The 5964-nt window shown below is 40.9% G+C and overlaps 1 non-coding gene across 1 annotated transcript; it reads left to right on the forward strand.

Moving 5' to 3' along the window:
• The first annotated feature begins 2202 nt into the window (after positions 1 to 2202).
• On the forward strand, positions 2203 to 2309 carry LOC122894867. Its single transcript, XR_006381874.1, has one exon. It is a non-coding gene; the product is annotated as a U6 spliceosomal RNA (small nuclear RNA).
• Positions 2310 to 5964: the final 3655 nt, after the last annotated feature.

Here is a 5964-nt window from a genome sequence, read left to right on the forward strand (position 1 = left end):
AAATAAAATCATATTAGATGACTTTTTTTTTCAGTAATTGGCTGATCCTTAGTTAAATGTTTATATTTAAGAAAGGGAAACTAAGTAGCTGTTTGGAACCTCTGAGTGCATGTGATGTGGGGAACAAAGGCAAAATAAAAATTTAAATTTCCTTACTGCCTACAGCCCATTGACAAGTCCTTAAGACAGGTAGAGTGACCTTCTTTTGGGACCTCAGCTGCCTTAATGTTGACACTTTGCTAAGGCAAAAGGCAATCCTAGCCTGATCTCCAGGATCTTGCACGTCTTCTTTAAGTTATAAAAATTCTTTTGGAAACTTATTTTTACCCCCCAAGATACATGTTGGCAATCATCCTCCTAGCATATGGCCCACTAATAGACATCTGAAGGGTCTTGTGACTGAGGGATAACTAGACAGTAATAAATGACCTTTTCCTAACAATAGTAGTCTCAAGGTACTGGAAACTTGTTTCCAAAATACCTGGGGGGCATATGCTATATATAACCCCTTCCCAACTTGATAGCATGTAATCAGTCACCTCTCCCAACCCCAGGGCAGCACAGGTCCTGTCCCCATGCTTTACTAAAACCACCTTTGGGGATGCCTGGGTGGCTCAGTCTACTTTCAGCTCAGGTCATGATCTCGGGGTCCTGGGATCCAGCCCCACATTGAGCCCCACATCAAGCCCCACATCGAGCCCCACACTGAGCCCTACATGGGGCTCCCTGCTCCACAGGAAGCCTGTTTCTGCCTTTCTCACTCCCCCTGCTTGCGTTCCCTCTCTCGCTGTGTCTCTCTCTGACGAATAAATCAAATAAAAATCTTAAAAAAACAAACAAACAAACAAAAAAACCCCACACACCTTTTTGTGCTGAAGACAAGAAAATTCTTTCTTGGCAATCAGCTCTGAACTGCAACCTTCAGGCATCATATGGATGCTACTTGATGATTCTGGGCCTCATTCTACAGTGATATGGCTGGCTTGTATTTTAAGAAGCACCAATGCTAGCATCTTCATATCTTTCCTTTTGTACTTGTCAGATAATGCAAAGAAAATTCTTCAGTTTCCTGTCTAGCTGCCAAATATGTGGCATCAAAATAGGCATCACAGTAACTAGTATGCATAATTTATTTAATCCCCTAGTTTCAAAGGTAAAAGACCCTATGCTTTACCTGTTCAGAGACAAATCAACTAGACTCTTGCTGAGAGTGGGAGAGGGACAAGAATCAGCCTGGGTAATAAAGAAGGTATAGAGAATCAAACTGCTTCTTAAACATCTTTCAACCAATGCTTAATTTAGCCTTCTATTCTCTCTACTTCCAAAAATGTAGAGGGACTCTGGAACAAATTGAACTGATTCTTGTTTTTTCTCACTGCTTGACTAGAATTCATCTTCTTCAGCCAATTTTTCCATGTCATTTATTGCTAAATTATCTGCTTTTCATCTTCTGAAATTTGGTTGCTATTGTTTCCTTTTCATGCTATAGTTTTAGTGGGGCTTCAGGAGGGAGTGAATATACATGAATGTATTCAATCTATCAGATTTATGCCCATTAAATTTTTTTTACCAATTTCTTTGTTGACCTTTCCTTTTTGTATCTCAGTCTCACTTTCCAGGCTTATTTTCATTTTTAAGGTAAATTTTTTGGCTGTTCCTTTAATAAAGTTCTGTTGATCACTAATGTTTTTAGTTTTTATTTATCAGAAAATGTCTATCTTATCCTTGTTCTTGATAGTTTTTCTGCATGCGTGGTTTTATGTGGCTGTACCAGGTCCTCTTCTCAGATCCTCTCCTCTTCCTCCCACTTCCCAGGTAGTGGCATGCATATTAATTTTGCTATACTGATCTAGTCCTTCCTCACCATCTCCCTCATCAGTTCTCACCTGGCTTATAGTTGTCTGTGCTTCTAGACAGACCCCCAAACCCATTCTTTCATGTTGCTGAGAACTAGCAAAAATTTGCATTCAATAGGCTGATTGGATCAGGTCAGGTTCCAGTTCTTTTGTGTGTGTGTGTGAATTTTTTTATTTTTATTTTTAAATTTAAACTCAATTCATTAATATACAGTGTATTATTAGTTTCAGAGGTGGAGTTCAGTGATTCATCAGTCTTATACAATACCCAGTGCTCATTACATCATGTGCTCACCTTAGTGTCCATCATCCTCAGGTTCCAGTTCTAATTAAAGGCCCAACTGTAGTGCTCACTTCGGCAGCACATATACTAAAATGGGAATGATACAGAGAAGATTAGCATGGCCCCTGTGCAAGGATGATACGTAAATTTGTGAAGTGTTTCGTATTTTTATATACAATGGAGTATTATGCCTTCATCAGAAAGGATGAATACCTTTTTATCAACCTTTTTATCAACATGGATGGGACTGGAGAAGATTATGCTGAGTGAAAGAAGTCAGAGAGAGTCAATTATCATATGGTTTCACTTACTTGTGGAGCATAAGGAATAACACGGAGGACATTGGGAGAAGAAGAAGAGAAGTGAGGTGGCAGAAATCGGAGCGGGAGATGAACCATGAGAGACTGTGGACTCTCAGAAACAAACTGAGGGTTTCGGAGGGGAGGGGAGTAGGGGTTTGGGTGAGCTTGGTGGTGGGTGTTGTGGAGGGTATTTATTGCATGGAGCACTGGGTGTCGTGCCTAAACAATGAATCTTGGAACACTGAAAAAATAAAATTAAATTTTTTTAAAAAGAAAATAAATAAATAAATAAAGCCCAACTGTAGGGTAGCTCCATTTGCAAAGGACAAGATTGTAGAAATTTCTTCCAGTGGGAATCAAACCAATTACCTAAGGATTCCTACATAGATCAAACTATAGTCCTCCACTCTACCAGCAAAGGCACATGCTGAGAGTGTTTGGAAAGTTCTTTGTTCACCACAGGCAAACACCTTGTTTGGAAAGGCTGCCTGGAAAGATTGAAACACACCTTCTAGACTCTGTGCTACAGTCATCGGTGCCCTCCCAGTCCCACCAGGCCACCTCTCTCAGTCCCTGGCTTAATGTTATGACCATCAGGCACCCAGAGAGGTGAGGAATGATTCTCTTAGAACAACTCTGGATTTGAAGAGTAAAAGTGGTGAAAAAGGTTTAGGGAGGCCAAAGTCTGTAAGCTCAAGGATAAAGTCACCTTAACCTAAGATATTGGCCCCTGGAAGAGTGTTTAATTGCAGTCACCCCTTCTCAATAGTCCCCACCAAGTGCTGCTTCCTTTCTTTCCAGCTAATTGCTCCGACTTGGTGAAAATGATCAAGAAAAGAAGTCTCTGCTCTAAAGGAGCAGGGGAGCTGTTAGCCCAGGCCAGGCCCTTGTCAGAGCCCCACTGCAGTCCTGCCCCTCCCTTGCAGGCTCCTCAGTCACTCAGTTTCCTCCTGGACGTGTCTGCTTCTTGCAGCAGGTCAAGGTTTAATAGCATGATCGAGACAGCAATTTGGACTTCTAAAGGGAGATGATAATGGTGGCAGGATTTTTTATTTGGTCCAGAAGACTTTTTGCAAAATGTCCTGGGGTTTAACCCTGGATTTTAAAACATTCCAAGCAAGAAACATAGACAGATCTGTGTCCATCTGAAAGAACTGTTGTATTAATTATTTTTAAGAGCTTCTACTGACCCTGCCAGTCATGTCAGGAACCCATGGACCAACAGAAGTTTCCCTAGGACCTCTAGGACTGCTTTCTCCTGGAGGACAATGGTGGGTTCTCTTAGTCCCTCCAAACCTACAAGTCAAAGTCCTCCTAGCTCTGAGGTTCCCTATAAGGGTGTTTCTCCAGTGTTGCCTTCTCTTTCTGTTTTCTTTCAGTCTTAAAACTATGCTGACCCAGGATTTGATTTGGGCCCTTTCATATCCAATGCCAGAATTACTAACCATACATAAACCCACAAGAACAGAAATACGCCAGCTCCTCTTAGGCATCAGATCATCTGCCCATGGGCTTTGTACCTCACCCACCCTTTCTTCCACTTTTTGGTATTGCTCTCACTTTCACTATCCTTTATACTTGAATCCACTTGGCTGGTCATTGAGGCCTCAGCTCCTTCTGAAGACCATATGTGACCGGTGTTCTCCACCAATCACAACTGACAGGAGCAAGAGTCCCCCATCTCTTACCAAAGCCTTCATGTCCAGAAGCAATGATGTTTGTGAATACTCCATTGAGAGAGAGTCATCTCTTTCATGAATGTGTGGACTCTCTCTTTGATCCCCAGAGTCTGACATGGTCTCTGTAGTCAAGGTTCAGCTTCCCTGGTTTCCCTCATAGGAACTTCAATTGAAAAGTGAAGACTCCTCTGTATATTCCTCAAGCCAGTACACAGGAATCCAGGTGAGTGTACCCAGCAGGGATTCTAGGGGAAGGTTTGATTGGATCAAGGCAGTCTACCTCAATAAGACCTACAAGGCTGCCACCTATTAGGTCTTGCATTACCAGGGGAAAGAGTAATCTCTGTGGCCTACTGATTCCCAGTGTCATGTGGGGAGTCTTGCCTGGCAGGTCAGGGTTTCTTTCAGACCTATCTGTCTCTCTGTGCTCTAAATCTGGAGTTGCAATTGCTTGCACATGTTGGGCAAGTATTCAAGTTGGGCTTACGCTACCAAATTTTGTTCTGAAGCTCAATTTAGAATCTTACCCAAATGGTGCTTGCAAAAGGCTGTATACTCAGAAGTTAGTGATGGTATTATAAATAAGGGCTCACAAATTCAAATCTCAAAGGGGCTTTGGGGGCTGAATTGTGCATTAACTGCCAGATAGTTTCAGCTTCTTAGCTCTCTCCTGCTGTATTTGATAGAAAGGAGTAAGCTCCTTCCTTACTGAAAAAGATTTTGCACTTCAGGATTTTGGCTAGAAAAAAATCATTTTGGAGCTCTCTCCTTGCTGTACTGATGTAAGTTGATTTGGGTGGACCACATTCTGGGCCACAGAACACGTGTTAACAATTTTAAGAGAATAGAAACTATATAATCCTTTCAGATCACAATGGAATTAAACCAGAAATCAGTAACAGAAAGAAAGTTGGAAAATACCAAAATATTTGGAGGTTAAACAATACACTACTAAGTAACTCATGGGTCAAGAAAGAAACATAAAATGGTATTTTTAAATATTTTGAACTAAAAATGAAAACACAGCTTATCAAAATGTGTTGGATGCAACAAAAGCAGGCACTAGGGGAAAATTTATTACATTGAATACATACATTAGGAAAGAAGAAAGATCTAAAATCAATAATCTAGCCTTTTACCTTAGGAAACTAGAAAAATAAGAGACAATTAGGTCCAGATAAACAAAAGAAAAGAAATAATAATAGAGGACACCTGGGGTGGCTCAGTGGATTAAAGCCTCTGCCTTCGGCTCAGGTCATGATCCCAAGATCCTGGGATCTAGGCCCACACCGGGCTCTCTGCTCAGCGGGGAGCCTGCTTCCTCCTCTCTCTCTGCCTGCCTCTCTGCCTACTTGTGATTTCTATCTGTCAAATAAATAAATAAAATCTTTAAAAAAAAAAGAAATAATAATAGAGCAAATATCAGTGAAACTGGAAACAGGAAATTAATAGAGAAAATCAGTGAAAACAAAGGATGGTTCTTTGAAAAGATTAGTAACATTTATAAATCTCTAAATAGGCTAACCAAGAAAAAATAGAAAAGACACAAATTACTAATACCAGAAATGAAATAGAGGTATCATTACTGTTTTCATGGACATTAAAAGGATAATATAGGGGCGCCTGGGTGGCTCAGTGGGTTAAGCCACTGCCTTCGGCTCAGGTCATGATCTCAGGGTCCTGGGATCGAGTCCCGCATCGGGCTCTCTGCTCAGCAGGGAGCCTGCTTCCTCCTCTCTCTCTGCCTGCCTCTTTGCCTACTTGTAATCTCTCTCTGTCAAATAAATAAATAAAATCTTAAAAAAAAAGATTTTATTTAAAAAAAAAAAAAAGGATAATATAAA

This window comes from Neovison vison, chromosome 13, assembly GCF_020171115.1.
Source record: "Neovison vison isolate M4711 chromosome 13, ASM_NN_V1, whole genome shotgun sequence".
Lineage (NCBI taxonomy): Eukaryota > Metazoa > Chordata > Mammalia > Carnivora > Mustelidae > Neogale > Neogale vison.